This window comes from Candoia aspera, chromosome 1, assembly GCF_035149785.1.
Source record: "Candoia aspera isolate rCanAsp1 chromosome 1, rCanAsp1.hap2, whole genome shotgun sequence".
NCBI lineage: Eukaryota > Metazoa > Chordata > Lepidosauria > Squamata > Boidae > Candoia > Candoia aspera.
In genome coordinates, this window is record NC_086153.1 from 132,830,995 (window position 1) to 132,850,989 (window position 19,995).

The window sequence follows — 19,995 nt, forward strand, 5'->3', positions numbered from 1 at the left end:
CGTTGGATGCTTAACTTTCTAGAAATAGCACAGATTTTTTCAAAAACCGTGTAATATTGTCATTAATTGTTTTGGATACACTCTTCTTATGTTTTCATATCTCATAGAAATATTTTGGCTGCCTACCATCTCTCTGAGCAACTTAATATAACTTAAGGTGACAATAGCAGCACTGTATTTGTTCTTTTTCTTTTCCATAATTAGACTAAATATTTCTGCAAAGGAATAAAGTAACTTTCAGGATTTCTTGCCATGAACAATTTTCTCCAATGCTTTTTGCATACTTAGCTTGTTCAAAGGCTTACAAATGTCCATTTCTGGAATTTCCTCTTGTCATGAAGTTTTTAGCCCTTTATTACTGTAAAGGCAATGAAAAATACTCAAAAATCTCTTGTTTCCTTGTTTCAGGAGCATAAAAGAAGAAACAATCCACTCTTGATGCAGGCTTAAGAGAAGCCAATCTCAGTATTGATTTAAGCTCTCTTAAAGTGTGGGTAATTCCTTGAGTTTTCCAAATATCCCGTTTTTTCCCCAAGAAGACTGAGTGAGCATGAGAGAGATAATAACTGCCATGCAGCTTACCAGAGGGGAACTTCAAAGTAGATCTCTAAAAATGACATCAGTTCAAGTAATCAAACAAAACCACTAAAAACTAAATCAAAGAAAAGGCCTCTGATCAGAAACATGTTCAAGTTCCACCTCTTTTCCACAGTGTTAAATTTGATGGATTGAGTCATAATTCAATATGTACTTACAGACTGAAAGCTCTTTTCCAATCAATTCCAGAATAAGCATGCCTAGGACTAGGCCACATGCAGGGTTTGAAGTAGTATGGAGATGCTCCTGTCTTCCCAGTTGACCTTTAGGCCTATAACTGGCCAGGTTTATGAGTGCAAATTTTGCTGGTCTTAGGACAGAGAACAAACCAATGTTTATACCTATCTTTATGCCTGTTTTGATCATTCATGCACACTAAGCTTTCCTGTTTTCACTTTCTAAAGGCACTTAGGTTCAATGTTCATTTCTAAATTATTTGGACACCTAGGCTTAATCAATTTATAAGAGAGTAAACTGAACCCAAAGAGGCTTATTTTCAAGTAGATATATATAGAACTGTATACATGACTGTGGTGCTGATGCCAGTTAAGGCATCAGGCTAGAAACCAGGAGATCCTGAGTTCTAGTCCCACCTTAGCCACAAAGCCAGCTGGATGACTTTGGGCAGGTCACTCTCTCTGAGCCCTGGGAAGCCAGCAAGGGCAAACCACTTCTGAAATCTTGCCAAGAAAACTGCAGGAACTTGTCCAGGCAGTTGCCAGGAGTCAACACTGACTCAAAGATTAACAAAAAGCAAAAAGAGGACCGTGCTGTGATTCACATGAACCAGAACAGTCAGGTAACCTAAATATAAAAAAGATTCTACATTTTTGTTGGAATGGTATACTTTGCTGGGAATTCTGAAATCAGAAAAGGGCCTGCAGAAAGGAAAAATATATAGGGCAAAAAAATTGTAATTCATCCAAGTTGTTTTAGTGAAGAGTTAAATCCAAGTTCTTTTCAGCTTCTGTTCCAAGGCTAAACCTCTCTGGCAGATTTAGAACACAGTTTGTTTTGAGATGTATGGCTTCACCCTTTCGTTCTCTAATATAAACTCCAGATAAAAGCGGTTTGGTGACAGTATGCTTACAACAATTCTGTGCCAAGCAAATTATTCCCTTTAAATTAGAAAGGCAACAGAACATCACCTGCTTTAACAGAGAGCAGTCGCCTTATCACGGAGAATGCAGAGCCAGCAACAGCAAGATTGTGGATCTCTAAAGGAGGTTTAAAATGAAAGAGAATTGCTTGTTATTTGCTAATGTCTCTTCATCATCTCACTTTATTCATGTAATTAGAAATAATTTTCTGCCAGTGGCAAAAAGCATCAAGAGCTGGAGATGAATACAGTTCAGAATGGACTCATTTTCAATCTGCTTCCCTAGAAGTCTTTGTACGTATTCAGACATGCTTCTTGATATCTGAAAGTTGGTTAACAATGGAAAAACTTTCCATTGGACTGCAGCCTTCTTCCTAATAAAGTAAGCAGCAACTGTCTCAACCAGGATCCAACCCAAAAGGAGACATTACAAAACATGCAAACTGCAAGACCATTTGACATTCAATTTGGCCTTCGCTTTTGGTAAATCTGGGACGCAGCTTCCGAATCCCTAGCCAGGATTATTGACTGGATATTCTGGGAGATTTTCACCCAGCAGATCTAAAGACTTGAAACTGGGGAAGACTGCTTTAGTGCATTCCTACTGGAGATGTGAATTCAGCAGGAATCCTGAACAGAGGATGTGCTCCTGAACATAAGAGTCAGTGCTGGAAGAATAACTAAGAATGAATTAAGAGAGTAGCCCATAGAATAATATGATAGAATGGAATATGCTTGTTATGTAGTTGCCTTTGATGCAGAGTTCTGGTTATCAATGAATCCTCACACATACTTTATATATTAAGTAAAAAGTACACTCATTAGGAAATATGGCAGGACAGAAAACCTTCATCTCTACCTAAACTACATCTTGAAGAGAGGGAAGCACAAATATGAACTTCCCTTTTGTCCCTTGAACACAAAGACTCATTTCATTAACAATAGGCCACTAACAATAGACTAAATTCTTAACAACAGGAATGCACAGCCACAAAGAGAGCTCTCATTTGCTCCAGGAGTCAGATAGGCTCATGTGCTGTTTTTATGTTTTCTCTAGTTTTGTATACCGCCCAAAGTCCATTGGAGTTGGGTGGCCAATAAATTCAAATAAATAAATAAAAATAAGGACAAAGAGGGGTTGCAGTCTCCAATAACTTCTTTAGTCATAGTGTTGATGAATCCCTGTTGGGATTTCAGACAGAGGGACCAAGAGAGGGGAACAGTGTGGGTTCCCATCTCTCCCCAAGCCAGAACCACCTAATTTTAAAAGTGTATGATGATTAAGAAAATATCATGTATTCCAAGCTTTTTGAACATGGTATTATCTTTTTTTTTTTTTCTGAATGAGTTGCACAACTCTTTCTCTGTTTTTTAACAGGCTCATTGCATGCCTATTTCTCTGGAATACACCACTTCTGTACGCGATATGGGGCCAGTGGGGTAGTTTCTAGTAGGGACATCTGCTTACCTCTGAATGGAAAGAGAATCAGTCTTCAGGGAAGGCACTGTAAAACCACTGAAGAGATACAGGAGGAATAAATTAGCATTGAAAAGGCATGTGGCAAATGACTGGATAGAAATGCCCAGTGTGAGAATAACCATGTTCACATTATTGTTGTTAATGATGATATTGTCTAGTCATCCAACGAATATCACAGTCTTTTAGATTGGGTATTTTCCCATGATTCAGGTTCTAATCAAGAGCCTAGGAATTACAGAGGTATTATAAGTGGAAAACTTCCAAATATTTGGTGAACCCTTTTGGTATGGCTCCAAGAACTCCAATTTCTGTTGATATTATAGTTGATTTTGTCTTCCAAAGTCTATCAACTTCCAGGTGCAAATCCTGATATTTTGTTACTTTTTCCACTTGTTTTTTCATCAATTTGACTATCCTCTGGTAGTGCTACATCAATGAACCTCATTGTTCTTTTTCTTTTCAATAGTAGTAATGTCTTTGTATTTTAAAATCCCATAAGATCTTGACCTCTTTATCTACTAAGGTATGTGGTCACAGTTTGTGTGATCCCAATACTTTTTGTTAACAGCAAAGCCACACTTTTTAGATAAATTTCAGCACACAATTTTGGCAACTCTATCATGGCATTCCTTATGCACAGTATGGGCAACTGTGCTACATCCACTAATGAGGTGATCCATGGTTTCATCTTGGATCTTACCTAATCAAAATCATGCTATTATCTGAAATATGTTCAATTTGGGCTTTGATTCTGTTTGTTCACGTAGCCTGTTCCTGTGCCATCACGATTGCTCATGTTTCAGTTCAGCTTCATTTTTAAGAATTCCAATTTTCAGCCAGTGCCAAGTGAATTTATTTATTTATTTGTAATACTTCTACCCTGTTGCAATCAAAGAACTCTTGGTGACTTACAGGCCAGATAAACAAAAGTAAAACATCCACAGTGAGCTTAAAACCAGACAAAACAGACATAACAATAAAAACAATAAGCACATTAGACCCCACACAAAAACATCAGGAAACACCCAAAAAACAAAACAAGAATAAGATGATGATGATGATGATGATGATGATGATGATGATGATGATGATGATAATGATATATTCAAGGAGACTTAGAACCAGGAAGAAAATGTCATACTAACAACTATGAAAAATGGCAACCTAAACTTAAAAGACAATGAATAAAGTGGTAACATTGATAGTTCTGTCCTGAATAACAGCTGTGGAGAACAAAAATTTCTTTGCAGCCAACAGGAAATCCAAACACTGCTCTGGTAAGACTCTGGAGTGCACCTTCCCTGGCTTATGCTGTGTACTTATTATTTTTAAGTGAATTTTCAGAGCAATAAGGAAATGAGCAGGGAATAGGTGAGAAGAAAAGCTGATGCTAACCCATAGTGAAAATCCTGGATCCTGTCCTTAACAGGCAGCAGTGTAATGGTATGTGGGAAAGACCTTGGGCGATGGGGCAAAGAGATGCTGCCTAGGGAATGGTCAGATAAGAGAGAGCATAGCCCACAGCTGGATAGTGGGCAGAACAAGAGGCTCAGACGGGACCTAAAGGAGACGGCAGAAGATCTGTACTTTCAGACTTGCAAGATTCTGTTGACGGAGCCTTGCAATAAAGTAGAATTAGCTTATCTGGTTGTGTTTTCTGGGAAGGCTGACAAGCAGTCATTCCACAGTTGTTTTTTCAAAATGTTAAAAGCCAAAAGGCTCTTCCTCAGCCTTAAACAACTCTTTTGCCGGGGATGGTCTACTAATTGGTTAAAAGGCTAAAGCAGCAGAGCTGACAAAGCTATCAATCAGAATAAATGCAAGGTATTAGGAGAAGAGAGAGAGGATCAGTCCTGGCCTGGAAAAAAGAAGCATATTTTAGAGATTGCACTTTTATTTAGTCGGGTTTACTTTTCATCAGCTATTTTCCCACTTGTTTGAAGACCTGAGGACAGCTTCCACAGAAAATAAGCCAGGATCTGTTGTGACATTTGGAGACATTCTGGTATCAACCTCCAATTCCCTCCTCATAGAGAGGTAGGCCCTGCTGTCATTTTGTGGAGCCACCATTTATGAGCTTGTTTGAGGTGCAATCCCACAGAGGCCTCTGGCATAATTTATCACTCTCATTTTCAGAGAGGCCATAAGCCACACATTGCTCCAGGAGGCTGTCATTCAGCTAAGGGCAAGCCTTATATCTCCCACAAGTGCCTAAATATCAGGATTTAAAGGTCAAGGTGTACACCAGTTCAACATTTGCTAATTAAATGTTATTTTTATTAAGACATGGCATTTAATGTAAACATCTGGGATTGGGATGAGTTCTCTCATTATCCTGCTTTTGCTTCCACTGCACAATCAGCCTGAGCTCCTGCACTTTTTTCACATTTAAGGGAAGGATATGCTTGAAAATTCATCCTTCTCTTTCCTCTCCCCAGCCAGATGCCAACAATATGCCACTGATTGAAGACACAGGATCAGTCCATCTGGGAGCAAAGCCTGCTTGCAAGTGATTCACATTAACTGGAAGGTAGAGCAACCAATGTGTTTTGTGGGCTTGCCCAGCTAAATGTATATGGCATTGCCAAGAGAAAGAAATACAAAGAATCTACAGCAAGGGACAGATTGGCTAAAAGACCTCAGGGATCCCTCATCTAGAAGGCCAAAGTTGAGGTAATCAGTTACATCAGATTATGTAAGAACAGACAGAAGATCTTAAAAAGGCTCTGATTAAAAGCAGCAGGACATTAGGATGGATCATCTCAATTGGTCTTTTTCAACCCAGTATCCTCTAGATGCATTGGACTAAGCCTCCTGTCATGCTTGTTGGGGGGTTTGGCATCCAGGGACATCTGAGGAAGCTCAGGATAGAGGACGTTGATGTAGATTTACTAGGAGCTATCCTTCCTTATTTAATACATTGATTTTAAGTATTTATAGGTGTCAGTTGAGACTTTATCATACTGGATTTTTAGGAAGTATTCAACATTATAATTTAACTCAGACATCAAAGCAGCAGATTAAAGACTCATGCCTGTCAAAAGTATAAAGTTATTATGGTTCTGTTTCTTTAAAATAAATATTGTGTTGAACTAGTAAACAAAGGTATGCATGCATGTAATAGTTATGAATTAATATAACTTAATAATTAAGTCATATTAATATTTAAAGAAAGAAGTAAAAAAGGGAAGGGTGATAAATTATAAACAAATCAGCTCAAAAAATTGTGATGATGTTACTGGGACATATTCCTTGCCAATAGTAATAGTAGTAGTAATATAATTTTGTCCTTAATCAAGGACATTAATTTCACATTATTTAAATTATTTAAAGATATCCTCTACTGGTTTATAAAAAAAGGCACTGAAGCTCATTATTCTAGAGGTCATATAAATAACAAATATCTATTTACTATACAAAAGGAAGAATGTCTTAAGAGCCACAGTTAATTCCTCCCAGACCTCTAATCACACTGGAACCTCAGAAGCAGCAATACCAGTTGGACTAACTGAGACAAATAAGAACATGAAGAGCTCCCAGTTAATAATGCAGACAACTACATTAATATCACTGCTTCCATATATCACCAAAGACAAAACAGGACGAGGGTGACAGCATGCTATGCCAATCACATGGTGTGTGAAGTACAGGGAAAACTCTAAAAGGATGTTAACAGTCAATTGGTTGGCATCCAAGAAAAAAAGTGATCTGATTGATTTGAAACAGTAACTCCAACATTTTCCATTAAGCAGACCATATACTGTCACTGAAAACTTTCACAGATTGCCATCTTAAAAAGCTGTTTTGAACAAGCACTATGACTTGGGGGGAAAGGCAGTAAAGCTGCTTTCTGTTGGAGGAGTTGAATAAGGGAGTTTTGTTTTTTTTTAAATCCCATACATTGTCTTGCAGCTAGAAGAAGCTTTTGTGTATTTTGGTTCCTCTGACACTTTTTTAAAGAAAAACAGCAGCTCCTTCCTGCAGCCAAAGACAATTATTGCTCTCTCTTTAACTTTTAGATTGGGCTTCATGCACTAACTCCTATCTCATACAGCTTCTTTTTCCTCCTGGAAATTTGAGGTGACCAGATAATTTTGTGTAGTAACCTAATAATTCCTGGGAGAACAACAGCCTGTGAGTGACCAGAGGGCTTTTTCCTAAAGACTAGAATACTTTTTTCCAACCATGGACCAGCTGAGATATGCTCCAGGACCACAGGTTGAGATCCATTGAACAGACAGTGGAGGTTGTAAGAAGAATTTAAACAATATAAAAAGGGGACTGAGAAACTCAGGAAAGGAAAACATAGAAAGCTTTTTTGAGAAAAATGTCAAGTAGTTTGAGATGCAACTGTGAAGATCACCACCAGATGCAACAACTCCATTTACTGTGGAGCAATCCAATGGTATTGAAAAGCAATCTACTGGAAAACTACTAATTCCCAGTACCAATAAATAATAAGAGAATAAGAGAAGAGAACAGAACAGAAGAGAACAGAACAGAAAATAGACAAGGTGATGCCCTGCAGATGTTGGACTACATATTCTACCAAACTAGAAAACAGCTGATTGCCATTCCCTGTGCAAGAAACTCATTCAGTCTGGACATGGTGCTAATATTTGCTCTTTCTTATTGCATACAATTTAGTTCAAAGCTCTAGAGCAAACAAATAACAAACTTCTTCTCATCTTCCATCATTAAGTAGGAACCACAAAGTTTAAAAGCAGCTGAGAATATAAGCTGGAAAATCCAATGAGCCAGCTTTCATATAAGATGATTTCATATGTCTACCTCATGACAAAGTAAAAGTATCCAATGGCTTTCCATTTAAAGAACCAATTTATAAAGCTACTTGCTCAAAGGCATCCTGTGGTGCGCTGTTATACAGCATTTTTCCTCTATAAAAGAGTGGTGATAATGTGCCAATGCAGAAGGATACCAATTGAAACCTGAATGTATTTTCTAGATTTCAGAGCAATCGCTTGCAAAAAGTAACTGTACTCTGACATACATACCCAATTTCCGTTGTCTTCACATTGAAGGCACTTTAAGGTCTCAGTAAGAATGGGTTGAAAAGAATGCTGAATAGATTATCAAGATGGCCTACCAATTTCCCACTCACATGCTGATAAGCTAGCATGATGGTTGAGTGATTATTACGATCACTATGTAGTTTCCAAAGGTGACCGTATGGGTGGTCACAAAAGGGCCAACAGAAATCTGCACTGATGCCAGCAAGCAGTTACTGGTTACTTTTATGTCTGTACTGAGATAATGAAAGAAGTCGAGCAATGAAATGAGCTACATAGGAAACTGTCGGCCACTGATTCATCCAGCTCAGAGTTGCGTTGACTGACTAGCAGAGTAGATCTACACCGTTTCAGGCAAGAGTTTTCTAACCCTAGGTGAAGACACCAAGGATTAAACTCAGAGCATTCATCACTCAAAGTATGTTCTCCACAACCAAGTACGGTTTTACTCCAGTATGAGTAAAAAGTATTGATAGCTTTGAATGCCAAATATTAGGACAGATGATGTACAGTGGGAAATGTTCAGCCATTATGCACTTCAGTGGGAAACCTTTATGTAGAGGCTGGATTCTCTCCAAGAAACAAATAGAATTTTGCTTTGTTAATAGAACTCTATCTTCAGATACAACGGCATTCAACAGCATGGCTCCTCTTGGTACAACATTCACGGCACCGTTATTCCATAAAAAGTGCATCGTGAATTCCATCCATTTCAATATTCTGCCTGCTGATAATGTAATATTAGTACAAATCAAGCCACTTCTGTAGCCAGCATTGTTTTGTTTTCAACACAGGAGATTTCAGTCTGTTCTGCCGAATCAGTGGTTTGAAAGACTGCAGCTTAAAGCCAAAGCCCTGCTATTCTTGTTTCACATTCAGATTTTTTTTTTAAGTTTTGAGCAATATGTACAAATTTTCCAGTTCTTCCAAATCTATATTTTTAACTGTTGTTTTTTCTTTTCTCATTTTGCCCTTAAACAGCACATAACTGTAGGCATCCCTGGGTTCTGTAAGACTTTAAAACAATTTACGCAAGAGGTGTAAAGCATGGTTACCAGATGTTTTTACATGTGCAAAACAGCTGCCATCTGTTCATGCATGCAGAAAAAAAGGTAGCTAGCATTTTGCACAGAACTGCAGCCAAAGTTTTGCTCGTGCCCTCTGCTCTATGAGAAAATCAACTTGTGCAACAGAATGGTTACATAAGTCCAGGAGTTCCTCCATCGTTGTATAAAAATTAAATTCTGTTGCAGCAAAGTATCTGAAATTCATTGAGACTGATATTTGTACATGTCTTTTTTCTCCCTATTCCTCCCTTATAATAAACTAGACAACCCTGTGACCCATTGGGTCATTCCTTGAAAGAAAGGTAGTGCAGTCTGATGTGACCAGAATGAACATTAAATTTTTCCAAATGGTATTGCTATCACTTTGTTTTGAAAATTAAAGAAAACATAAATTTATTAAAGAAGAAATGTATAGCAAGAGAAATATAGCTCCTCTTCATTTAATGAAGGACACTGTTGATGACTACATTTCTGGTTGATCTGCCATCCTTCAGGAATACTCTAACATTTTCATTTCTTTTTTCCTTGGCTTAAAGCAACATACAGCCGACCTTGCTGGAATACTAGTTTCTCCAGATAAATCAGCACCTTCTACATGGTTTGGCCTTGTGTTTAATGTATAGTCACAGCAAAGCATGACTGTATCAGGAACTGGGTCCACTGAAGAGGGACATCTTCACCTTCTGATAAATTGAGTATAATTCTTGGAATCATGACAATGTCATTTTTGAATGCGCCAATGTTTAGCTTTGCTACAATGAGATTCTTGTGGAGTTCTTCCATGATCATCCACATTCCATGGCAAAGCCTTGGAAGATCCAAGTTCCTCATTAAAATGATGGGAGATGCTCTCTTCTAGTTTATGTTGTGGCAATCCAGAGAGTTCAAGTGAATCCAGGAATTCTTTTGGAAAATGAGTGGCCCCAGCTCCTTCACAGACAGCACTGAAGGAACAGTATTCTTTAATGATTCCAGGGAAGCATCTAATGCATGTGGAAATTGATTTTTCTCATCGTTTCATTGATGGGAGCCAAGATGAGTTCTTTGAGAACAGTTCTGCGGGATTTTTGAATGTTGGGTAGATGAAATCAATACATTCTTCCACAGTACTTGCTTCATATGATATGAACCATATCTTCAGGTAATTAGATTTCATCATTTTCATTTTTCTGAATCTTGTCTTCTCCAACATCCAGTAAAAACTCAACATATCTTTCTTCTCCATCACTCAGTCTCATGTTTCTCTTCAAATGAAACTTGATGAAGTTTCTCCATAAGTAGGATTTTTGATGCGTGAATTCTCCACATCAGCATCATTTCCTCTTTTCACAACTGGTAGAAGCTGATGGAAATCACCACCGCAAATGGTTAAAATTCCCCCAAAGGCCTCATTCTTGCTGTATATATCACAAAGAGTCCAGTCCAGGGCTTTGAAGCTCTCCCTCCTAATCATGGGGCTCTCATCCAAGACAATAAGCCTCGCATGTCGAAGCAAATTTGCAGTATTGAAGTTTTTATCAATGTTACAAAGAGCATTTTCATTCATTTTGAAGGGTATCTTGAATTTTGAATGCACTGTCCTACCATTATTGTTGCTGTATAAATTGAGGAGTTCCTTAGGTTGCAAATTGCCTATCCTGACCTCTTCCTTCCTACAGCAGAAACTGGTGGTTTCTCCAGGGAATAGGAAGGCATGACAGTGAGGGCAGACTTTGACCATCACATCAACATCAGCAGAAATATTACGCTGTGCGAGTTGTGCATTTTGCCTTGCTCTTTCTCTGTTGAGGTCTTGTAGTCAAAGGCGGGCATTGTCATATTCATCAAATCTCACAGTAATTACTCTTTGCCACATATTCTCAAGTTGATCTTCCCTTTCCTCCTCCATCTCTTCTTGTCTCCTCATTCTGTGCCTTTCATTGTCATTCTGGAGATGTGCATGCCTCTCCTCCTCTGTCTCTCCATCACTCATGTTACTTGTTCTGACTCTTTTGTTCTGTTTAGACTATGAGATGACTAGGAAGTAAAATGGAGTTCTTTATTTACAATAGAACTATTTACAATCAAAAACTGTCCTTAAATTAATAATTCAATTCAAGCCCAACCAGGCAATGGCAGAGAGCTTGGCAAGACAGCGAAGTCAGATTCAGCTGGAGAGCAAGGTGATGTGGCTGAATGGAACTTGGACCTGCAGCAAGGTGGCTAAGCAGGAGTCGACTGGAGGCTGAGGCAAGGAGGCATGACAGGACTTGGCAGGGACTGGCAGCAAGGCGACTGAACCAGCCTTGACTGGAAAGACTGCAAGGCAAAACTTAGCTAGGGATCGCAACGAGGTGACCAGGCTAGGCTTGACTGGATTCTGTGGCGAGGTAACCAGACTGGACTCGGCAGGACCTCATGATAGGGTGGCAAGGCAAGATGTGACTGAGCTTCAAGACAAGGTGGCAGGACTTGACTTAGCTGGGCTTCTTTGCTGGGAAGCAAGGCAAGACAACTGGGCTTCGAGACAAGGCCACAGGACTTGACTCGAATTTGCTTCATGGCAGAACGGCAAGGCATGACTTGCCTGGGCTTTGAGGCAAAATGGCAAGGCAAGGCTCAGCTGGATTGCGCAGTGAGGTGGCAAGGCAAGACTTGGCTGGATTACACGGCGAAGTGGCAAGGCAAGACTCAGCTGGATGGTGTGGCGAGGCAGCAAGGCAAGGCACAACAGACTGGGAAGGCTCTGATTCCATAGCGGCTACAGGGCAGGGCTCCGAGATCAGTTCCAACTTTCCTTCTTCTAAAGAAGCTGCTAGCTCAGTGGAACATTTGTCTCTGGCAACTCAGTCCTTCTGCTGACTCCTTTTTATTTTGTTTCCTTGGCGCCATTTTTCCTCTGGAACCTATCAAGCTTCCTTTTGCTTGGCACGCTCTTTGGCTTGCCTCTCCCTTGTGGTGATTGGCAGTTTTGAATCCAGCTCTTGGTTCTGTCCAATTGGCTGCTCAGGACATTGGCTGAGTCACTCCAAGTTTCAATTTCCCCAAATTGTCTAGCATAAGTTTCGATTTCCCCTTCCTCAGCCTCAGAATCAGACTCAATCCTTACATCTTTGATCCTGGAGTCATGCGGTCTGGCCTCATCCAATTCTTGTTCTCGCCTCCTCCTTGCCACTTCCCGATGACATTTGGTATCATCTCTTGACCATGACATCCCCCCTCTCTTTCTACACAGCATAATTAGGCTGACCATATTTTTTTTACCCTAATGCTGGATGGTCCCATCATCATCTAAGAAGTCTATATATCTTAAATAGAAAAATAATGGTTGTGGCAAATGAACTTCAATAATAAGTTAATATTTACTTACCTAAACAAATAAACCAAATGACCACGTGTGGACAAAAAAGCAGTGGGAGTGGGAGCAACTTCCGACTTCCTGCCAGGTTCCCCACTGACTGCTTGTGGGAAGCTGGCAGGGAGCATCAGAAATCACAGTTGTGTGACCACAGGGATGCTGCAGTGGCCACAACTTTGAGAATCAAACCGATCTGAACATCCTGGAAATTTCAATTCCACAGGAGCAATGGGTCCTGGATTTTTAAAGTTAGCATATTTTAGGTACGTTGATTCAAAAACTGTTGCAGTATAATGCACCATTTGGGCTAACTTGAGGGTACCAACAGACAAACAGTTAAACACAATGAAAGTTTTAGTAGCATATAAATTGAAAACAATAAATGGGAAGAGGTTTGCATCTAGGCCTTCCTCTAATAAGCTCAAGGGGGTAACATAGCACAAAGCTCAAGGGGACAGCATGCTGAGAGAAGGTGAGTTGGCCTAGCCAGTTTTAAAATCCACATTCTGACTACCAGGGAAAACATCCTTTTCCTTTCCTTTCCTTTCCTTTCCTTTCCTTTCCTTTCCTTTCCTTTTTTTTTTTTTTTTTGTGGTGAACCTCTGGTAAAGTGGCCTGCTCCAAGAAGCTCCAGGTGACTATATCTAGCCATCATGTTAATTTCCCATAATATTCCAGACAATGATCTCAAAATAGCACATGCAACTAGTTGATCAAAACCCCAGACCTTTTTATGTATGTTTGATGTATGTAATATATGTTAAAAAGGGCTCACCATTTTAATATCATGGACACCCTCCCTGCTTCCCACCTCCTTGAATGACCCTGGCTGTGGCAGAGTTTCTTGAACCTCCTAAAAGAAATTTCCTGGATAGATTGCTACTTGCTGTAGGAAGGGAAGTTGAAAAGATGGCCTAGGCAGCTTTCCAAGGATGCAACAGTCCTGTTGGCCTCTACATTACCTGTAAATCTTTTGCACAACAGTGTCTTCAGTGCCAGACAACAATACACATGCAATTACATCTCCACACAAACGCTGTCATTACCTAGTTGCATCCCAATATCTGATGGAAGTATCTAAGTTATATGATGATGTCATCACCAATGTCTCATAATTTGCCCCTTGGGCTTCCCCTGGCAGCTGCCCATGCTTCTCTGTTTGTTGGTAATACAAAATCGTATCTGTTTAAAAATGCTATCTACCTATATTTCTGGAGTTTACATCTAGTTGCTAAAGGCAGAATGACTCTTAAAGGCATATTTTTAAAAAATAATAATAAAAATGGAAAGTCTGCCTTTAAATAGTCAGGAGCTACACTGCACAATGTGTCATTTTCATCGAAGTATACCTGTGGTATATTTTATGGTGCTTTTGAAATTGCATTTCAACATCCCGTGAATATAAAATTGCAGCTACTTCTATTTTGGATTAAGATCCTGACTTGGCTTAAAGCAAGCATGAGTGATGCATACCTCTTTGTTTCTGGAGCCATGAGAAAGAGATGGTGACCAGAAATGCAGTAACAATTTTCTGGGGTGAGGGTGGGGATGGTGTCATGAGTACTGATGGTGAGCAGGAGGGGGCCCCTATCCAGGGGGGAAAACGCATGCATAGTAGAGAGAGTTTGAGCTGTCATTCAAAGAGAACCAGAACAGACCCGCCTTGTGTTTTGTGGTTTATCTGTCTGGGGTTTCCCATGCTTCTTCAGTTTGGTAGGATTTTCTGTCTACTGTAGCAGTAACCACACCAAGACAAGGAATGAGTCTCTAGTGTTTATTACTGCTACAGTAGACAGAAAATCCTACCAAACTGAAGAAGCATGGGAAACCCCAGACAGATAAACCGCAAAACACAAGGCGGGTCTGTTCTGGTTCTCTTTGAATGACAGCTCAAACTCTCTCTACTATGCATGCGTTTTCCCCCCTGGATAGGGGCCTCCTCCTGCTCACCATCAGTACTCATGACAGATGGTATCTTCAAGTGGATGCCATCAGGAACAGTGCTGCCATAAGTAACAGAAAACAGACCAAGGTGACTATAACTCCCAAGACACCCTACTAAGAACATAAGATGATGAGAACAGTGTAGCTTTAACCCGCTAAATTTATCTAATCCAATTTTAATATGGACAGTGTCCATGGATGATGGAGATTGTGGTTGAGCAACATCTGGAAGCCACAGGCTGCTACCGCTGGTGGACTGTATCCCATGTTAATTAGAACAAAGGAGGATGGCTGTGCAGGGCTTCAGACTCAAAGGGAAAAGGGGGCACAGAGGCCCTTATAAAGCACTTGTCTGTAATTCCTTAAAGTAGCTGCATCTTTTCCCATAACTGTGCAACTGACCTCCTTAGCTGCCACACAGTTTTAGAGAAGGACACAGCAGCTTTAAAAACTTACAGACAGTTGCTACATCCATACCCTCCACGTGCACCAAAGCATTGTTTCCCTTTAAAGGCAAAGTGCTACAGCCCTACAAAGGGATTGCCTTTGGAAGATTCTTTTCAAATATCAAAGCATCTTGGACCAACCCTTAACTGCTGCTTATTAATGTGTATTAGCATGGCACGGAGTTGCAAAGGGCCTGGTGCTGAGTCCAAGTGGGGGTCCTCTCTGAAGAGCTGGCCTGTCCTATTTTGGTCCAGACAACTGCACTTGAATAAAGCAGCCTGCCAAATGAAGTCAGCCTGCTCTGGTCCTTCAGTATGAAGTGTGTAGGAAGAGCAACTTAATCAGCAGCCTAGTCAACCGTCGATATCAAGGCAGTGGCTCAAGGTGAAGTCTTCTAAACTTCAACCCAGGGGAGAAGGAGAAGGAATCTTCATTAATATGATGATGATTATAAAATATAAGCCTGTTTGCTTATCGTACCCCTCACTGAGTTGAAATATATTAGAAATGTTATCCTTTCCTAAATTAAGGCAGCAATAGAGATTCTTGGCATAGATCGGAAGCTGACAGTGTTCAGTCAGCAGAAACACCCCACATTTTAACATGCAGAACACACATCTCTAATATTCCTAGCAACTCCTGGCAATTTTTCACATTGTTCCTGTGCATGTGACTAGGCAAAGGAATCCATCTCTGCACACTACTGGCTTTCCATCAATACCATTCATTCAATAAGACACTAAAGCACTGCAGGCCAAATAAAAATATGTTTGGTGATGCTCTCCCTAGTGGGTGGTAGTGCATATAATAAAGCCACCATATATAATTCAGGCCTAAAAAAATAGTAGGCATAAAATGCGAAGATCTGCAGAGCACACTAAATTTTCCCATTGGTTTTCAAAATGGGGAGACAAAACATATGGAACACTATTGCCACTTAGTGGCTGAATGTGTATCCCTTTTCCTTTCAAATACTATTACCCCTCTATTTCTAGATTTGCAGAAACTCATAGCCTGTGAAGGGTGGGGGAATGTGTCCTAGCCTTGTCCCTAGTCACAGTGAAGGTTTTACAGGACTTCCCATCTATACTCTGAAAGAAAAGTTGTGATGAGTACTCTACTGTTGAGATATCAGGATGTGAACATCCATTTGATAGATTGGGCTGGTGTACTGGCCACCCTGCTGCCTAGCAGGATCCTCTCCAACCTCCTAGAGCTGATTTCTGGGCTGGCAATGGTGAACCACCACTTTTTGGTCCTACAGGACTTCAGTCTGCCTACCCTGGGGGTTGGTTCCAGTCAGCTCAGATGTGCATAGCCTCGATGGCAACCATGGGCTTACCTCAAATAATCTCAGGCCTGACACATGTAGGCAGTCCCCTTTTAGATCTTGTTTTTGTCTCTGAGTAACTGTTGTATGATCTGGGGATGGAGGGGATTTCCATCACCCAGTTGCCAGGGTCAGATCATGCCATAATCCAGATGTGATTGGTAGCCACCCATGCCTTCTACAGGACTGAGAGACCTCTTCTGATGGTCCTCCCTACGCACCTAATGGATCCCATTGGTTTTCAAATAAATTTGGGGACTTTCCCAGCTTTCTGGCAAGCAGTTCTGTTCAATGTTTGGTGAACTGGTAGCAACTGAAGGTGAACCAGGCACTGGGTACATGCCTATGTTTCGCCTTACACCGTGGTAATACAGGGGGCAAACTGTGCTTACTTCTTCTCCCTTATTGCATCAGTAGTCATTCCCTTGGATGATCTATGTTAAGACCTGGATGGGGGGAGTGCACCTCTCCTGGTCCTGCTATACCTCTTGTAGGGCTTTTATACAATCAATCATGACATCTTACTGGGCAACCTATAGGAGTTGGGGATTGGAGGCATTTTTTTTGCAATAGTTTTGTTCCTTCCTGCGGAGTAAGGGAAGACAGAAATATGCAACATCTTTCTTTCTTTCTTTCTTTCTTTCTTTCTTTCTTCCTTTCTTTTTCTTTCTTTTTAAATTTAAATTTAAATTTAATTATTGTTACCTAAGCACAGGGGGCTGAAGTATTCTTTATTATTATCATGGGAAACACAATAATACCTGGAAATGGCTCAGGCAAATGCCTCCCTGATTCACTGATATGAATGGAGGGGACGTACAGGACAATCAGATTTGCAAGACTGATTCAGCCCTTCTAGGTACACCAGACCAAAAAATCAATGCCACAGGAAAACTAGAACAACACTTTATTGATATCACCTATAATAACAGACTCCCTCCTGCAGTCCAAAACATGGTTATACTTTGATGAAGATGTGTCTGAGTTTGCACCTATGGGAATATGCAATTGTCCACCATCTACATGCAATCACTTCTACAACTACTTCTATATGCAGGTCCTTCAAAGGCCAAGAGAAGAAGAATGGTGAGTTTTCTACTGCCTCTGGAGCCTTTTTATTTACTTGATCTTATTTCTCTTAAACTTCCCAAACCATCTGTTCATCAATTGATTGTATGTGTATTAATCACTTGATTGTATGTGTATTAATATACAATTTATTCAAGTTAAAATAAATCTTTTAAAATTGGAATATATGGAAACAGAGAAAATCTATGAACCAGTGGCCATGAGGAGTGGAAAATAGTCTTATGAGATGTTCAGTGCTAAAGGGAACAAAAATGCTGTCAGTAATTCTTCTTGAAAGGCCCATGGATAGAAATAACCATGGTACCTTCTTGTACATCTTCTGCATTGTTTATCATTTAAAGGTACCCCAAGCTGGTGGGGGTGGAAATAGGGACAAGGAAGGAGAGGAGGAGGAGGGTGTGGGTAGGCTCTGTGAAGCAAATCCAAGTAATAAATGAAAGGCAAAATAAAAAAGAAATGAATATTTTAAAAAAATAAAAATGGATGTACAGCATATCTCTGTCTTTGGGAATACATAGAAATGTTGGACACAAGGCATGCCTTTTTTAGTACTGAATATGAATGGGAATATATGTTGGTCAACATATTTTGTCTGCCCTGATTTACAGATGAGACAATGAGTTTTAATTTTTCCACCCTTCCAAATTTTAAGCATGCTAGACAGAAGATCACTTCAATGGACAAATGTAACATTCATCCATCTTTTGTACTCTAGAGAGAATATCACATGATGCTATTTCTGTGAGTGGATGAGCAGAACTTTTTAAAGAAAAGGAAGAGGGTTTGATGCAACTGCTGGGGGTTTTCTGGCAGATTCTTCAAAAACAGCTGAAGTCTCAGCAAAAATTTGAGTTCAAGCCACAAGAGATCACACAGAACACAAAAAAGTCAGATTTTTCACAAATTAAATCTTTCATGTTGTCTTTTACTCATATAACTAAGACTGACATATTATTCCTAACCAACAAAAGTGTCCTGTTCAGACTAAGCACCAGACAGGTTCTCAAAGAATATTCTTTATTAAATAACTATTTACAATAATTATAATAATAATTAAATTATGCCAGCACAATGCTGCTTTTCTCACGTGTCCCACCTTGACCCCACAGACACTACACATTCCTCTAAGTTAAAACCAAAAATCAGAGACCTGGCCAATAATTATCTGGGAAGATGGGATCCAGAGAAGGCTGCTTTAGCAAAAACTTTACAGTTGCTTCAACCTGGAACAATGGACAAGCAGGGTATGTGAATCAAGTGGTCTGAAGCAGTTTGACTCAACTTGACATAAAAGTATTGACTTCATTACAAACTAAGCTCATGACTCAGCTCAGTGCACTTGGCGTGCTGCTTTTAGAGTCTTCGTGATTAGCAGCACAAACTTCATAGTTCTTAGGAGCATCCTGGGGAGTAGGTTTTTGTACAGCAGTCTTTCCAGAGAAAAAGGATCTGAAATCTCAGATGATGGAAGTTCAGTGTTAGTGAGAACTTAGTACTGTGTCTTCCTTCCACTGAAAAAGTGTTCAAGGGGGAAAGGGAATAAAAGGAACATTATCAATCCAGATCCCTTGTTCAGCCACCATGCCCTTCAACTACAGCAAAGGAAAGGAAAAAACACCCACCTTAGAGCTGGCAAATTTATTTTCTTCCAGACATTGGCCCACACATCTCAGTCCATGCGCTATGGATTTTCCCTTCCCAGTTACGAGTCTTGCTTCATCATAGGCCACTGCAGCATAGCTGTTAATATAGTGGGGAGATATGCATATCCAGCAGCATGAAGAGGTCTAAAGTTGGCTCAATTTCTAAGTTTCCTCTCCTATCTGGTTCATTACAGAGAGGAGGTGGCATCAACCTGTGAACCCTCAACCACTATCCAGGAACATCCAGATCAGAAAAATTGATTGCACCAGACTCCTTGGATTTGGAGTACAGAACCTAAGGCCCCTGTATCATAGGAGCCTGTGATGGAAGCATCAGGCAATGACCCTTCAAAAAACTGAGACAGCTCCACAGACAGAACAAAGTTAACAGCAGATCCAAGCTAGCCGGTGTTCATAACACTGCATATTTGTTAGTCAACAATTCTTCCTGGGTGATTTTCAGATAATGGCTAGTAACATGTGCCACTCTTCCTGGGTGAGTTCTACCTAATAGTTGCTAGATAATGTCTGCCACAAGGCTGAAGGCATGACCTTGTCCTACTGAATGTGCCCTTGTCCTTCCAGGAACTACCACTGCTTTGGACTTCCTTGTGCATCCTTCAACTGAGGTAGGCCTGAGCTGAGGTAGGCTAATAAAAGTGGTGACTTTGAGTCAGAGGCTGACCATTTGGGGCATAGATCAGAAAATTAAACCTCAGAATATACTCATGGAAATGAATGGCAGAAGATTCAGGACAAATGCAAGAAAGCTGTGATTTGTATAGTCATCGTTAAACAAGCAAATTGTTAAAACAAGATGCTGCAATGTTTGAAAATGGGAAAAACTGAAAAAAGGCATGGGACGTACGGCTGCAATAAAAGTTGCTAGGGAACATGATAGTGAGAATGCTGAGACGAATTGGCCATTAGGA